We start from the raw sequence: 18,385 nt of genomic DNA, 5'->3' as shown, positions 1-18,385 counted from the left end.
ATCCATCTTACATCATAGACTAAAATAAACATCCTATCATTTCAAATGACAAATATACCAAATATTAAGTTTAAGAGTTGAATATTTGTAGAATTAGAGGCATCAAAAGATCTCTCAAACATGACACCAGAAGCAAAAGCCTTTATTAAGAAATGTGTGATAGATTTGAGTTCATGAAAATATAAAACTCCTATAACAAAAGGTCTTAATATGTAAGTAAACTTGAGGAAAAATATCTGTACAGTGGCATGATCTCGGCTCACTACAACCTCCACCTCCAGGGTTCAAGCCATCCTCTGGCCTCAGCCTCCTGAGGAGCTGGGATACTCCTGAGTACAGGTGCCTGCCACCACACCCAGCTAATTTGTGACAGAAAGCTAATATCCTTAACACATGTAGCTTTAATAAATACAAAAGACAAACACACCAATAATAAAATGAGCGAAGGGCTTGACTAGGCAATCCACATCAAAAAAATGAGTTCTCAAACTTGAAAAAAAAAGTTTAAATGTACCAGTAATTAAATATCTACAGAGTAAAAGATAGATTTACCACTTTTTACTAATAAATTGGAAAATTTTTAAAAATTACTATATCCACAAATTGAGTATGATGACAATAGTTCTCTCATTTAGGAATATAAATAAATGTCACTTTTGGAGAGCAACGTGTATATGTCTTTTGACCTAGAAGTTCTAATTCCTGTAGGTTATTGTTTGCTAATTCTAGAAATGTACTCTAAGCAAACAATAATAACATACAAGATTTAGCCAGAAGGATTTTCATCATAGGGTTGCTGACTAATAAGACAAACATAAATGTTCATCCAGGAACAAAGAACCATGGTGAAGCCATCCAATAGAAATCTACACAAAAACATGTGCATGTGTTGGGGGTGGGGGGATATCATTACTGAAGGATGTTACAATAGTCATGATACACTAGCAAATGGAAAAAAAGTTTATGAAACATTATGCAGTATATAATCACCATTTTTGTTGGGGATACACACACATGATTGAGACGATATTCATGAAAACATTAACAATGGTTGTGAGAGTCCGAGTAGTTTTTGTCTTTTCTCTGGATTCTAAATCTTCAATAAATAGGAATAACTTTTATACAAAGTTGTGAAATTTAAAAAAAAACAAAACAAAAACTTCCAAAGAAGGGAGGCAGGAGCCAACACTGCTTTAATGCACAGAGCAACTGATTCTCCCCCCAGAAGCACTCAGGCTCACAACACACCCAGTCATTCCATCCTCAGGTCCTGAGACAGGAACAGGAGCACATCAGGATGGGTAGAACCCCTAGTCGCATGTCACACTACAATCTCAAACCCTGGCACCTGCTTGGAAAGCATTCCAACAGTCCACTGGCCCTTAAGGAATCGCCTGCACTTGTCAGTTCTCTCCATGTTAACAAGATGGCAGCTCAAAAGAAGGTATACAGCAAGGGGTAAGACGTGTCTGCAATGCACAAAAATATGTAAATCTCAAGGCATGGGAAAAGGTACTAACCCCATGGGGAGCAATTGAGAATATTAATAAAAATTATTAATGCAATTATCTTTTAACCCAGCAATTCCACTTCTGGGAATTTATCTGACCTTCGACATACAAAGTTATACAAATAGCACTATTTACAACAGCAAAAGTGCAGAAGCAAATAAAATGTCCCTTATGTGGGAACTGGTTAAATCAATCATGGTCTATTTACACGAGAAAATACTTGATGTACTAATAAGGAAAGAGAGGAGGATATAGGGAAAAATGAAAAAAGCAAAGTGTGGAACAGTATACAGTATATATTTACCTTATGTACAATAAAACAAGAATAAGAATATATACTTACATTAATAGGTCCTAGAGATGAAAAGAGCACTTAAGGAAACAGGGAGCGAAGTTGATAGACAAACAAAAATGGGAGCAAGCCTTCTCAATTTGTACCCTGTTATACTTGTTTGCTTTCTTTCTTTTTTTTTTTTTTTCTTTGACAGAGTCTTGCTCTGTTGCCCAGGCTGGAGTGCAGTGGCATGATCTCGGCTCACTACAACCTCCACCTCCAGGGTTCAAGCCATCCTCTGGCCTCAGCCTCCTGAGTAGCTGGGATACTCCTGAGTACAGCTGCCTGCCACCATACCCAGCTAATTTTTGTATTTTTAGTACGGATTAGGTTTCACCATGTTGGCCAGGCTGGTCTCGAACTCCTGACCTCAAGTGATCCACCTGCCTTGGCCTTCCAAAGTGCTGGGATTACAGGCATGAGCCATGGCACCTGGCCCTGGTTTGCTTTCTGAACCATGTAAATACAGTACCCACGCCAAACAAAATATCAACAATAATAGTAATAAAAATAAGAAAATGTAAAGTTTAAAAATGCTTGCCAAGAAAGCCTTGTTAAGAGTGAGATCTACCACCCACAGCGGGAGGAGCATCAGAGCTGAACAATACAGGGATCCTCACACAGTGATCCTCTTCTATTCCCCTGGAAGAAGACAGGAGAGAGGAAACCACTTCCTGACCACCTACCACTGGCTGTGTGTTCTGCACATGTTATCTCATTTAATAGTCTAATTAACCCTAGCAGGTATAACCAACCCCCTCTCTGCAAATAGGTAAATGGTGGCTGGCAAGGCTTTAGGTAACTTCCCCAAAGTCACAGGCCTACAATCAGACCTCATGCTCTTGTCTACTAAAACCTGCAAAGGTAAATATTTATACGTCATAGTAAAAACTAAAATCTTCTATGTCAGCCAGCTACCCATAATCATACTTACTTCCACAGTGTTCTCTAATGTTCTTTGTTTTCTAGATTTTGAGAAGGTGCTTGTTGAATAAAGCAAACATTTTGCTGTTCTAAATTTTCCACTTACTGGGCACCAAAAAGAGTTAATTGTGGGCAGTTTTTAAGGAAAAAAAGATGAACATAGTTTTAAATGAGAGTTATCCAAAAAAGTGGCAGTTCACAAAACAACTGAAAGCAGGGTCTCAAAGAGATATTTGGAAACCGGTGTTCATAGAAGTATCATTTGCAACAGACAAAAGGTAGAAGCCCCCAAGCATCCAATAACAGATAAATGGATAAACAAAATGTTGTATATACATACAACGGAATATTATTCAGCCTTTAAAAGGAAGGAAATTCTATCATACACAAAAACATGGATAAACCTTGAGGACATTATGCTAAGTGAAATATGCCAGTCATAAAAGGACATTATGGACAATTCCACTTATAAGAAGTAGCTAGAGTAGTCAAATCCATGGATAGAAAAAGTAGAATGGTAGTTGGCAGGAGCTAGCAGGAAAAAGCGATGGGTAGTTATTATCTAATGGGTACAGAGTTTCAGTTTTGCAAGATGAAAAGAGTTCTGGAGATTAGTTATAAAACAACGTGAATGTACTTAATAGTACTGAACTGGAAACTTACAAATGGCTCACACGGTAAATTTTATGTTGTTTATTTTCTACAACGTAAAAAAAAAAAAAATTTTAACTGCCAATTCAAGATATTACAGCTGACATCTGTTTTTATCTCTCTAGAAACTATCACAGTGTCCAACCTGACCCCCATCCATGCCTGCACTGTCCACCTTCCAGACCAAGGGGTGACACAAGCACAAGTCTTTCAGGGAGATTTGATAAACAGACATCATCTTGGGGCAGTCAATGTGTTCTCTATTCAGATCATGTGGATAAAACCTCATTGTGGCAGAAAATAAGACCAACGAACAGGAAGCAGAAATAGGCAGGATTCCTACTGAGAAGGAGAGTGCCTTTATATCCTTGGAGCCCATGAGCCATGGGTCCTCCCCCAATCCTCTTAAGACATAGGCCAATAAATCCCTTTTTTTTAACTTAACCAAAAAATAATACAGATACCCAATAGAAAAGCAGTTTCACTGAACAACAGGTACCTGAACAAGAATTTTCTCACCACAGATTGTTTTGGAACTTTATCCGCAGTATCATACATCTCTACTAAAACAGTAGTACACAAGTCCAAAATTTAGGTAGTATAATTTCAAATTTAACATAACATTTCCAATTCAGCCAGAATACTCTTACACCTCTGAAGGGAACAATGAATTTTTCAATTTAAATCTATACTATGTAATATACAGAGGGAGAGATATACAATTCACAGAAAGTTTATACAGAAATAGATTTAGAAATACAAATGTTTCCAAATTACCGGAGGTATAATATAGAAGAGAGTGCCTAAATATTACCCTGAAATTGAGGTTTTGGGTGAAACATTCGAACAATTGAGTCCAAGAACAGGAGGGTAATACACAGAGATCCTTTATCTATGCCTTATTTGAAAAACTGAGATCTCTGATGCAATGCTCCATGTGCTATAGGTTGCCTTGGTTTGGTTCCCACTAATTACTGACCAGGCTTAAACTTATTAAATCCAAATCTCATCAATGAGTGATTACTGACTGTCTAGGTATACTGACTCTTGTACGAACCAAGACACATGGAGAAAGCAGCTCATATACAGAGCATGGTGCTAGGCTCTGCAGATTTTGTCTGACTTAATGCAAGCAAAAAGGATATCTAAAAAGCTATCATGCCACATATTAATGTCAAACCAGTTTCTTATCTAGAATCTGAAAGACACAGCATAAAGCTGAACAGAGGTGCCCAAGGCAAAATCTTAAATGTGAACTGTGTTCCCCAAGGAGTGTAACTATAAGCTTGTTACAAGTTTTTGCAAAGATAAACTACCCTTGTTGATTTCACAGAAGCAGATCTGACCAATAAAATAACTTTCAAACACAAGGAATACTATCCGTGTGAAATCACTATAACCACTAATCAGCACGAGATGCTTGTTCTGAAATTGCTTTTGGGCTTCTCTCTTCATTATGAAAGATTAGCAGCCAGTAATTTAATCATAATGAGGGAAAAAAGAAGACTCTATTTTTCGTGGAAGGCTTTTCAACGCTCACTGCAACACACCTGGTAAAAACAAAATGACAAAGCTTATCTCTCCCACAGGATTATTTTCCAGCCATTTAACGTGGCTTCCACCTCACACCTCCAGAGTAAATCTTGGAATGTGGCAGCCTAGAATGTTAATGGTACTTGGATGGAAATCTAACTCTTAAAAATACTGCTCAGAATTCTTGCAGTCTCTAAGGCTGTATACTCACTAACGAATCTACAGAACTTAGTGTCCTAGAAGTAAGAGAGACCACAACATATTTAAGAACCAAAAACGGTCAGCAGGGCAGGAGTGCTGACTGCAAGAATGAGAATGGAAGGAAAGGAAGGCTGTGACCATGAGAGGCTCTTTATACCATGCTAAGGAGTTTGGATAGACTTAATCCTAACAGCAAAGGGCAGCTAGTGAAAGATTTTAAGCAAGGCAGTGATGTGTTCAGATTTGCATTATAGAATTGTTTATCCTGGCATCACAGAAAATATCCCCACTAAGCAGAAAAACACCAGTCATCAAAGTAGAATACATTTCCCAACTAACAAAAAGTTAAGCAAAAGGCAATACGTCACTGTCTTAGGGAAACCAGCTAACTTATGTGAATTTAACCTGACTGATGTAAAAGTCAAAGCCCCGCCCCTACTCCTATTAGTCATGCAAAAATGTACTGCATTTACTAGGGTATTTCATCAGCCTAGAAGTGACATAAAGTTTGTTTCCTTTATTATAACTAAGTTATACAAAAATAAAAATAAAAATCCTCACTACAACTTCACATTCAAGTGCACGTTCTGCACTTACAGAATATCATTTCCCAATGAGAAAAAGCATCAAAAGCAAATAAATTATTTTCATGTCATTTGAAGAAAACTGTATCTGCCTAGGATAAGGAATTATAATGGTCAGTATTTGACATATTACTTGTCAGTGGGTTGCCTGTACAACAGTCAGGAAATTAGCAGCTTCCTGCCAATGTTTAAGGCCATTTGTGATTTAGGTTTCTCTTTAATTTTCCAGAATTACATACTAAAAGTCATAAAATCAGTTATAACCTTTGACACAGTAAATCTATGCATTCATCCTAATAAAGCAATTAGTAGCAGAAAAATGATATTTGTGTGTTTTTAAAGGGTCCCTACAATATTCTGTAAAAATAGAAATAGCTTAAATATTCTATCATAGATTACTTAAGAAAAATAAAATACATTAACACAACTAAATACTACATAACCATTCAAAAAATGATTATTACAAAGACTCTACTACAATAGAATAAAAAAGTTTAAGAAAAGAAGACAGGTATATGTATCCAGCAATGAAAATTACATAATACAGTACATATTTATACATTATTGATAAAGACTAGAAGAGAATAAGCAAAAACATAAAAGCTTAGTGTAGGAGTAAAAAATGTCAACATTAGGCCAGGCGTGGTGGCTCACACCTGTAATCTCAACACTCTGGGAGGCCAAGGCAGGCAGATCACAAGGTCAGGAGATCGAGACCATCCTGGCCAACATGGTGAAACCCCGTCTCTACTAAAGATACAAAAACTAGCTGGGCGTGGTGGCGCACACCTGTGGTCCCAGCTACTCTAGAGGCTGAGGCAGTGAAATCACTTGAACCCGGGAGGTGGAGGTTGCAGTGAGCCGAGATCGCGTCACCGCACTCCAACCTGGGCGACAGAGCAAGACTCTGTCTCAAAAAAAAAAAAAAGTCAACATTAAAGAAAGTATTCTTATTAAATGCTTGCAGAATTATTATTACAATTTTAAAAAACTAGAACAAAGTTTTATTATTCTTAGGAACAAACTAATCGTAGGCTGATTAGTTTGAACAAACATCCACACAGGTTTAGTGCTAGTCATCCAGCCAGCCCTTGGACTGAGCACTTAGAACACCTCACTCACTAAGTAGCCTGATCTCTCTTCTCTCATAAGACACTGCGCTTCAGAATCCCCATGGTAAGGGGTGGACCCTAGACAATCCTAATGTCTCTTAAATAACCTCTAAATCTTCTACCCATAGATATATCTCAACCTCCAGAGAAGTATTTGAACAAATGAGTATTTTATTTCCTAAATTCTCTATGTGACTACCTTCTGTACCATTTTATTGCTCAGTAACAAATCCAGCATGATGATGGATAAAAAAACAATCCCTAAAGCGGTGACCCAGACAGGTCTTAGGCAAGTCACTTAAAAGCTCTGATTCCTTTATTTCTCTGCAGTAAAATCAGAAGGAGGTATTCTCAGGTGACTTCAATTTCTTACACCTCTTAAAAGTATTACAAGATTTTATGATCATTGTGTGCTAATAACCCTTAAACAGTATTTACCAGACAATGCCTATAAACTCAGAACCAGAAATTCAGGTTCACGGTGGGCCTCTTCTTCATGACTTCTTAAAACCATTAGAGCTATCAATTCTAACCTGAGAAAAGTAAACAAGACTCTAAACCAAGAAGAAATTCGTTTGACTCTTTGCTTTCTTCCAATATTCAAAGCAATACCTGTGTACTCATAAGTGTCTGGCTCCCAAATATCTTTCAAAGTCTCAATTCGACCTAGCATAAGCAGTATTTTCATCAGACTGGCAACTGTGTGGCAGAATTCCTCTTTCAATGTTGCCTGATCCTTACTCCACTGATTTTTTTTAATTGAAATATATCAAGCATACAGAAAAGTATAAAGAACGATTGATCTTTAAAGAGGACTAAATAAGTCTCTTCTCAGGGTTCCCACTACTTGCCAAACACAATGGCAGTGGGTCAGTGTACAAAGGTCAGCCAACAGTGAGGACAGTTAACCAAGTAAGTGCAATAACGTATACATTCCAGAATATGTCGCTTCAGGCATGACACATAAGCCCTTAAAGCATACCAATGCAGGTAACACACTCAAATAAATACACTAGCAGCCCTTAGCTATAAATAAGTTCTGCCTTTTAAAGAATTCATTCCCAGTTGGTTGTTTGAAACTTGGCGCACATTTCCCCCAGACACACTGCAGTAAATGTGGTTAAGTTCCAAGCCAACACACAAAAGGCCAATTTAACACATAAAGTATCTGAAACACTATACATTTGCCCTGCCAAAAGAGTAGGAAACATTACTGCAGCCAAAAAGAACCGTAAGTGATTTTGCCATCTCAAAAGCAGGAGTGTGAGGGAAAGCAGAGTGCAGGTTCAGAAGGGGTGCAGATGGAGTCTTGAGGCAGTGCCTGGAGGCCTTATTAAGGCAAGTGAGTTTAGGGATTGTGAAACCAAGGACCAGGTTGGCTTTGATCAAATCTAGGTTCCTCCACTTAAAAGCCAGGTACTTTTAAATATTTTCAACCATTCTAAGGCTCAGTTTATTGATCTGAATTTCTGGCACAGAGTAAACATTCAATAAACAATTAGGCATTTTATATAGTTTTTTCATTTGCTTGAGACTGTATAGCTTTCCATTTTTCTTGATATAAGAGTATCCTTAACACCTGGCTGGGTTTATGAGTCATTATTAAAAAATGTTCAGTTTCCACCCAAAACAAAAACACTTTTTCAAAGTGTCTAGGCAAGAAATGTATAGGAAAAGGATCGATGAGAATGTACTGCACACTAGAACAAGACAGCCTCAATCAAAATGAAGCAACTAACACGGGACCAAAGACAGAAGAAAAAGGAGTCTTCCAGTAGCAGAAGATAAGAGGGAGATAGTAGGGAACTTCCAGATAACTTATGGGCTGTTTACACAGGGAGGAAAAGAGAAGAGGAACAGTAAATAATAGTGGTAAACTCCAACAGGGTATTGGTACAAATACAGACAAACACACACATACATACACACACATTCTCATTTAATTTTCACAATCCCATAAAGTAGGGGCCATTATTATCCTATTATCCTTTTACAGATGAGGAAACTGAGGCACAAAGAGCTTGAATAACTTGCCCACGATCATTCAGCTATGATTAATCATAAGCCATGATTCAAACATACAGACTGGTTGCAGATTTGGGAATCTAAACCACTATCTTATTACGATGTTTCTGTAGTGGGAAGCCAACCGTTTGCATAAGGAGGTTTCCTAAATCAGAGGTTTATAACCTGAATAATATTTACCTATAAAGTTACCACTTATAAAGATGTAAACATTATGTAACAATTTACAGATTTTCTGGCAATATTCAGTATCTGGGGTAGCAGAGGGTAACTTTCATTAAATGCTGCTGGATCCCAGGCACTGTCTGAAGCTATTTTGTAGGTTCTACCTCATTTAAGCTTCACAGAACTTCCTTTGTGACAGGTGCTATGAAGTCCATTTTACACTTGAGAAAAATTGAGGCTCAATGATGAGCCCAAAGTCACAGAGCTAGTAAGTGGCAGACGACAGCCTCGCATCAGCATTTCCTAGTTCCAAGTCCAGCACGCTTTTCATAACAGCACATCTGGTATGCTCAGACTCACACAGGTAAACACGGGACATGTTATATAACAGCCAGGTAATATAAAGCAACAGTAAATCTCATCTGACTTAAAATGTCAAAAATAGCAATGCAACTTTTAAACTAAATATTTCACAAAAAATATACCAAACTTTCTTTAGGACAGCTAAATGAACCCAACTGCCCTGCCCCAAAACCTAAAAAACAATTCTTTTTTTATTTTTTGAGACAGTCTTGCTCTGTCCCCCAGGCTGTAGTGCAGTGGCACCATCTCAGCTCACTGCAACCTCCGCCTCCCAGGATCAAGCAATTCTCCTGCCTCAGCCTCCTGAGTAGCTGGGATTATAGGTGCGTGCTGCCACGCCCAGGTAATTTTTTTTTTTTTTTTTTTTTTGTATTTTTAGTAGAGATGGGGTTTCACCATGTTGGCCAGGCTGGTCTCGAACTCCTGACCTCAAGTGATCCACCTGCCTTGTCCTCCCAATGTGTTGGGATTATATGCATGAGCCACCGTGCCCGGCCTCAGGTCTTCTTTATATCTAACAATACCAAATACTATATTGTACAGACGCATCAAGGCACATCTCCAAGGACCTAAAACTGCTTCGAAAACACGAGGTTAGAAGAAGCAAGTTTCCTAGGTTCTCATTTTAAATACCAATGTCAGGAGAGAGAGAAAGAAAAGGACAAGTGACAATCCAGGAGAAAAAAGTCTCTCTGAAGAGTAGAATCATGTTTTGTTGTTGTTTACAATGCCAGAGCGCCTCAGATTTGAATTCTAGTTCTGCCATTTATTAGCTCTGTTTGCTCATCTGGAAAATGATGCCAATAAGATCCAAGTCTCTGGCTATTACAAAGATTAAATTAAATATCATAGGCAAAATACACAACCCAACAACCGACACAGTAAAAGCTTACTAATCAATAGTCTCACGCCCTTGCCTACTCTCCTCCCCATGTGGGATGATGTGTCACAAATCCCACAGACCTGGCAGGACATGACCTACCCCAAGCACGCATTAACTTTCAGACTACCAGATCCTTACAAGGTGCTTTGCTCATTTTCCACCAAACCCACATCAATATTCCCATATTAGCCCAAAGCCTTTTTGCCTGCTTTACATAGGATAAGTATCTGTTTTATTATCTTCTTGTCACCAGGGTTGGGGAAACCAAAGGGCAACTATTTATTATTCATATTTCTATTGCCCCTCTCCAAACAAAGGAGAGTTGAGGCTACCTATATAAATATAAAAGATCTAGACAACACAACCATCAATTAAAAGAAGGATTTAACACATGTGATAAGTAATCTGATGAGGAGACTGAGGCAGAGAGATTATTGTAAGAAAACTGGATAGCAACTAAAAACAGGCAAATAACTTATCTTTGAGCTTTCTAGCAAGGAAACACAATGAGTTACAGATCACTTTTTTTTCTTTTTTTCTTTATATAAAAGAAAACATATCAATTTTTTTCTTTGAGGAGAGAGATCAATAACTTGCCCGAATTTATTTATCTAAGCCACTGGCAGAGCCAACAAGTCTTCCAAAATACTTGATGATCCTTTACAAAACTGTACCACTTTATACAACAATCAAGGATGTAATTTGACCAAACTCCCTTCAGTAAAATGTTCCCACTTTGACTCTCCTGCAAATTTTGTACAATTTGAACAAGTGTACACAGGATTTGTGTTTATTCAATAAATAGCCGTGTGCCTACTGGGAAAGGCAACATTACGATGAAAGAGATGGTTCCTGCCCTCAAGGGCCTCGTGACTACATGGCGGAGATGTGTCTGCAAAAGAACTGAAGCACAAAGCGGAACATGACGTGCTGGAACGGAGGATTACACACCACCAGAGGACTATGTGTATACACACTGCTTGTTAGGGTAGGGAGGGGCAGAGGAAGAGACCAGGGACATCTGAAGGGGCCTTGAAAGCTATGGAATTCTGACAGATGGAGAGCATGAAGCATGGGAAAAGTGCATTAAACGAAGAAGAAGAACACAGAAAAGCATGGGAAACATTTGGGACCTGAAAGCAAAATAATGAACAATCTGTTTTGGGGCAGTGTAGCAGGAGAGAAACAGGAGAGTATGCTAGAAAGTTAAATTGAGGTTTTAGCACAAGGAATCTTTACTATCAGACTAAGGTGGAGCTTGGATTGTTTTCTACAGGCAATAGGGGCTTCTACAGGCTTGTGATCAGGAGTCAGACACAGAAAGATAAATACCACATACGCTCCCTTATAAGTGGGAGCTAAATAATGTGTGCACATGGACACAGAGTGAGCAATGATAGATCACCCAGGTAAAGAAAGCCAAAGAAGGCCAGGCACAGTGGCTCAAGCCTGTAATCCCAGCACTTTGGGAGGCCGAGACAGGCGGATCACAAGGTCAGGAGATCGAGACCATCCTGGCTAACACGGTGAAACCCCATCTCTACTAAAAAATACAAAAAACTAGCCGGGCGAGGTGGCGGGCGCCTGTAGTCCCAGCTACTCGGGAGGCTGAGGCAGGGGAATGGCGTAAACCCGGGAGGCGGAGCTTGCAGTGAGCTGAGATCCGGCCACTGCACTCCAGCCTGGGCAACAGAGCGAGACTCCGTCTCAAAAAAAAAAAAAAAAAGAAAGCCAAAGGAAGGCTGCAGCAGTAGGGACAGTAAGTGGCAAAGGTGCTGAATACGAATACCAGGGAGGGAGCCCTGAGAGGGCCTGGGGAGGATGTGGGATGGGGCAAAAGCAAAGGGAGAGATCAGGGTTAGTCTAAGGCAGGGGGCAGCAGATTCTGGCCTGCGAGCCAAATCTGGCCTGCTGCTGCCCATTCTGTACAGCCAATAAGCTGACACATTTTTAAATGGTTGGGAAAAAGAAGAAAAGTATTTTGTGACAAGTGAAAACAGAAATGTCAGTGTCCATACATAAAGTTGTATTGGAGCACAGCCACACTCACTGGTTTACATGTCTACATTGGTGCTACAGTTGCAGATTCAAAACTTGTGACAGACTGCGCTGTGCTCAAAGCTGAAAATGTTTACTGTCTTTGCCCTCACAAAAGTTTTCTGTGAGGCCCACACCCTGCTGGCCTAGGGTTTTCAGGGTAGTGGATAGAGATGGTATGAACCCAAAACAGAGAAATCATCCATTATTATGACAATGGCTCAGAAAGAAAGATGGTATCAATCTTGGAGCAGTTAAATGGGAGGTGTCAAAGGACACACAGCAAGGCAGCCCAGTGTGAAATGGAAAGCTCATTCCACTGCAGGGGCCCACACTGGCCATCCCCTCTGCCTAGGACATTTTTCTTACAGATCATTGAACTGCCTGGCTCCTACTCATTACTTGTCCTTCAAGGCTAAGTTTAAATGTCACTTTCTCAGACCAGGAGCCCTTCTCCTAACCCCTCAACCTAAGTATTCACTACCCATACCTTGCTAACTTTCTCTACTGCACTTACCACCACCTGAAATTATCTTGTTTATCAATGTGTTTAACATCTTAGACTGCTGGCTACTTAAGGACAGGGACCTTTCCTCTCTTGTTCGCCAGTGTCCCCAGTGCCTTGAATAGTGTCTGAAACTGTGCAACCAGTATTTGGGGGAGGTAAGGAGCAGAGAGGAAGGAATATAAATAAAAAGGGACAACTGGAGCTCAGGCAAAAGTGGGTCATCTGCACCGTTTTCGCAACATATAAGATCTACCATTCACAGAACCTTTAGAAACATCCTCACTGGGGGAGGAGGAGAAGTGAGAGAAAGAGAAGATACTCAAAAAGAGAACAGAGACACACAGAGAAAGGAAGTCCTTACTGTGTCTCAGAAGCCAGGCAGCAGTAGGGTCGAGGAACATCTGCCAGGAAGGAGGTTTTCAGCAGCATGAACTGTTTTAGATAACTAGGGCAGAAAAAAGGTGTTAAAATGGGACAGCAAGAAGGTCACTGGTGACCTCAAGGAAGCAGTCTCATGAGTGTGGAGGTGGCAGTCAGTTTGCAAAGGGTTAAAGAATGAGTGGGTGGGAGGAAGTGAAGGTTTTCAAGGCATTTATCTGGCAGCAGAATGAAGGGAAAGAGGAAAGAGAGGTGCTCTAGGGGCAGCAGTGAGTGGGTGGGATCCTTCTTCCGTTTTTTCATGGGACACAAATCTCATCATGTTACTACCCTGCTTAAAAACTTCAACTTCCCCTAATGCATTATAAGGCCCAAAAGTAATATAGTACATAAGGCCCTGCTTGACCAGGTTCCTTCTTGCCTCACCAGCCTCCACCTTTGTTCTCCCTGCACCAGCTGCAGGGTGTTGGTTCCACCATAGGTCCTTGGCACATGTTGTTGCCTCTCACTGGAAATCCTCCTCATTCTCTTAGCACAGCTCTTTCACCCTTCAGATTTCCATGTATAAAAGTGTACTGCAGAGGCCCCTTTTCTTACAGCCCACCTCTGACATCTCTCCTGGTACTCAGCATCATTGTAACAAACAGTAATACAATTGCTGAATTGTTTTTTCAGCCAGCAAGGTACTTTTCTAAGGGCAGAAGCCAAGCCCGTCTTGTTCTCACATACATGTGAGATCTACAGAGAGCTGCTGAACAAAGGAACAAACGTGAAAACCTAACAGCATTTGTATTTCAGCCACAGCTTGTAGATGGTAAGTGGCCGCCTGCTTCCTAAATCGCATCAAGTGGGCTTACAATTTGTTTGGGCCAATATGACTTCCTCTGACTTCCTCCTGCTTCCAACCAACCCAAGCGAATAGTCATTCTACACAAGTAAAAACATGAGGTTCCTTGGAGTTACCACCATACATCAAATGATTTTCCCAAAAAGATAACCCATATACTGTGATTCGTGGACTTGCCTAAAGTTTCACAGAATGGTTTTAACTGAACAAAATCAGTCAGAATATTAAGACATTACGCATATTACCTTTCAGTCTATGTTATGTGAATTAGTGCTAAAATGGGTTTGCAGGTACACCTGGCAAAAAGGCCATTGTACCTCTTTATAATATAAATTGCATTTGTCCGCATCCCTGTGTGTGATGCACCAAACTAGTTTAATAGCAAGATTTTTCTCTCGGAAGATACATATTTGGTAGATTATTTTTTCCTTGAGTTGTTTTATCTTTTCTTAGTACAACATAAACATTATTTTAAATTATAATTGAAAAAAATTGTTATAAATTATATAGCCTCACTATAATTTGATCAAATTAACTGTGCGAGCAAGCCTACAGATATAATTGTGCTTAACTGAATAAACTGTTGTCAGTTCCAATACCCTTAAGTCCTTAAAACACCATTATAAACAAACAAAGTTGCATTCATTACAAGTGGTTCTTATCTATTTCTACTTTATATTCAGACCAGTCTGAGTTACCAAGTGTACCTGAAAATAACAGACCTAAATTTATATTTTAAATACCTACAGGTCAGCCTTTTCAGCTGAAGTGGGCTTTCCTACCCACTCCCCCTCCATACAAATCAATTAGGGAGCTTTACTGTCTTTCTCATTCTAGAATGGGAAGACAAGAGAAGACACAGCTAACTCCTTTGCTGTCAAAGCATATGGGATGAAAATGACATCAAGAGCTCTTTTCCAATCACGTGGCAACAACTGTTCTTGAGTATAAATAATGCCCAGACCCAAGAAACCAGTCCAACATATACATCACCAAGCAGGAAATACATTTAAAATACTGTAAAATACACATCTATGATTAGAAGGAAGGGCCAACTTTCTGTACACTTTTACATTTTGGGTAAATCTTGCTTTAGGAAAGCAAAATATGTATATGGAAACAGAAACTGTAAAAGGGCATTCCGTAGAAACTGAATACATATTTCAGAGTCCCTTTAAACTCTTATAATTCCTTACCAGCAAAACTCCCTGGAGTACTATCTGATTTACAAGATACTTAATTTCCACACAATTCTGAAGACACCATTTTACAAACAGGTATACATGGTGCCTCTGCCAACAGCCCACAACTTGCTAAGTAAACTGAATCAGTGAGGTCAACACAGTATCTTCACATTAACTTTCCCGGAAAGTCGAATACATTCCTACCAAATTATATACCTTGGATGGCACTTTAAATTAAGTAAAAGCACCTTTGCTAGTCATTTTTCCTTAAAAATAAAGTAAAACCTAATTTACCTAGCACCTTTGGCACTGTCTATGTAATAAACCCTTCTAGATTTGAGAAACTGCCTTCTTTTTTGATTCACTCATTGCTAATTGAAGTCTTTCTAACATAGAATATATCTGTTAGTCTTTGTTTTGTATCTACTGGTGGCATCTTCCCTACTATGTTGAAACATTCTGAATATAATTTGAGGTGTTTTTTTTTTTTTAATATACAGCCTATCTACCACTCATTAAAATAAAATAAGTCAGGCATGGTGGTTCATGCTTATTATCCCAAAACTTTGGGAGGCCAAGGCAGGAGGATTGCTTGAGCTCAGGAGTTCGAGATCAGCCTGAGTAACAGAATGAAACCTCTCTCTACAAAAAAAATTTGAAAATTAGCTGAGTATTGCGGCACCTGCCTGTGGTTCGTGCTACTCAGAAGGCTGAGGTGGGGAGGACTGCTTGAGCCCAGAAGGTCAACACCGCCTTGAGTTATGACCGCACCACTGCACTTCAGCCTGGGTGACAGAGCGAGACCTTGTCTCAAAATAAAATAAAATTTAAAAATAGCTAGCACATTTTTAGCTCATGCTGGCATCATTTCAAAATCTTAAGCATAGTCATTCATAGACAGTACCTAAACAACCTCAGAGGTAGGTACTGTCTTTATTGTCATTCTATGGATAAGGAAACAGGCGTAACTTGCTCGCAATCTCTTACAGCTAGGATCAAACCACACAGTGTAGATCCAGAGCCTCCAAAAACAGACTATCAGAATCAGAAAACAAAACAAGGCTAAAAGACAATCAATCAGTCTGTTTTCTACTCAGAGGTACCATAAATTGATGTGATTTAGTCTCCTACAGCTGGATTCAAGTTATTACTGTCTTCTACGCAGAAGAAGAGAGCTCCTCTTAGGTTTCACAGTCAGCCTTCTCTCGCAGATTACTCTTAAATAACTCTCCCTGAGTTAAAGCAAAGATTCCTCACTGGTGTTTCACCCTGAAGAAAACCTCTTCTTTGAATTTGTCTACAGAAATTCTCTGAAAGTAGCTTCCTATATTGTCCCCAGACCCCCCTGCATACCTCCTAACCCCTAAATGAGATATCTGAACTTGCCCTTTTCTGCTAGAGATGTGAACTTTCACTTCATTTATGCTCAACAACTTGACCTCTTCTTCATAGCTTGATGATCGTTACCAGTACCAATCACCATACTGTGGTGTGATTAACAATGCAACCTCAAATTGCTAGCATGTTGACAATGGTATTTGCCCTCCACTAAATGCCCCAGATTGTTTCACTTTTGAGTTTTGGTTCTCCTTGTCATAAACCAGTAGAAACTCCTTATTCACTTCTAAGATAAAAATTAACACTGCTTGCCTCTGAGAACATGTCTTCCTGTATTCATCCACTTAACAACTCTTGTCTCTTACATTTGTTGTATTTAATCTTCTAATGGCTTAAAAACCAGTTAGATAAACTGTCAAAAAATTCTTTATAAATTAAAAGCAAATCAAATACTCCACTGTAAGGAAAGCATGGATGAACTTCATGACATCTTGCTTGGCTCGAAGCCTTTCTTGTTTCCTAGCAGTCTTCTGGATAGTTGATAAATGGCAGATAATAAAGGGCGTTTTCTGGGATGGGGAGGAGAGTTGCACAATGGTCAGATGAAGCTGACCCTTCATAGAACTCTCAGTGCTTCAGGTCTTCCATTTGCTAATAATGTTATTCTTGAACTTGGAAATTTCAAATGGCTTCTAATCTTCCCTACTCATTCATTCAACAGAGGCCTCAGTCCCCAACCTAACACTGCTCACAAACTTGTGGAAAGAGTTACAGTCTTCACAATCTGGACCCAACCTGCACGTCCTGCCCTACCTCCTACCGCTCCCTCCCAAGCAGTCTTTGCTCTAATCTAGTGGCCACTTCCAAGTCTGCCACTGACACCACGTACATGCCCACTTTTATGTCTTTGCTCACACTGTATCTCTGTCTAGATTTCCTTCCCACCCTAAAACAAAGGAACTCCTACTCACTCCTGAAGGCCCAACTCAAATGAAGCCTCTTCAAAAAAGCATTTGACAAGGGCTCCAAGCAGGGATTACCTCTCTTCAGGGTCCTGGAGCTCTTAATTCCGACCTCTACTACATAACACGTTGAGTTACAGCTATGTATACCAAGTTTATTTCCATATAAACTGTGTCTTATCCTTCTGCCAGGCACTTAATAGGAACCAAAGAGATGTCTGTGCATACAAAGAATGAATTAATCTGTAATATTAAAAAAAGAAAGACAACAAATAAGGGGAAGCTACTCCCTAGTCCTCAGACTTCAAAGGAGTGCCATGAAGGCTTCTAGGAAACATTCTACAATCACAAAGATTTGCTCTTTTACACGTAAACAATCTGCAACTGCAAAACTGAACATGCCCTCAGGGTCTTCCACTAAACTGTAAATTCTACGAGGACAAAGATTTTTACCTGTTTTGTTGTCTGTCTATTCACTCTGAGATTCACTGCAAGAGCTCAACAAGTATTTGCTAAATGAATAAGAGAATGTACAAAATGCTAGTGTGAATAGTAGTACTGTTAAGTAAATTCAGTTACCACAGATTAAAAATATCCCAACAAACGCCAGCTCTATCTTCTGGCCAGAGTAGACTTAAAAGAAATTATCCTTTCGCTTCTAAAGCAGGTCTTGCCTCAGAACTGGGCAGTTTATCCATAGAGCACCAAGGAAGAATGTGTGCCCACTGCCAACTATGAAGAATCACAGATCATAAACCCTCAGAAGTGGAGATATCATGGAAATGAGCTTAATGTTTTATGCTTTCCTGTTGCCTTAAACTGCCAAGAATGCTGGTGCACCTCAG

The 18,385-nt window shown here is 39.5% G+C and overlaps 1 protein-coding gene across 4 annotated transcripts in view; it reads right to left on the bottom strand.

The window, feature by feature from the left end:
• LOC105498461 (Janus kinase 1) overlaps positions 1-18,385 on the bottom strand; it is a 237,422-nt gene that overhangs the window by 108,401 nt on the left and 110,636 nt on the right. Inside the window, exon 1 of one of the 4 annotated variants that reach the window (XM_011770613.3) lies at positions 13,193-13,537. The exons of the other annotated variants lie outside the window; for them this stretch is intronic. The gene's annotated coding sequence lies outside the window, so the exon portion shown is untranslated. Of the gene's footprint in view, positions 1-13,192; positions 13,538-18,385 lie in introns of those variants that run through there. 4 annotated transcript variants of the gene reach the window in all.

The sequence above is a fragment of the Macaca nemestrina genome, chromosome 1, assembly GCF_043159975.1.
Source record: "Macaca nemestrina isolate mMacNem1 chromosome 1, mMacNem.hap1, whole genome shotgun sequence".
In the NCBI taxonomy this organism is placed as follows: Eukaryota; Metazoa; Chordata; class Mammalia; order Primates; family Cercopithecidae; genus Macaca; species Macaca nemestrina.
Note: the sequence above shows the minus strand (reverse complement) of the source record. Positions and strands in the feature narration are given on the sequence as shown.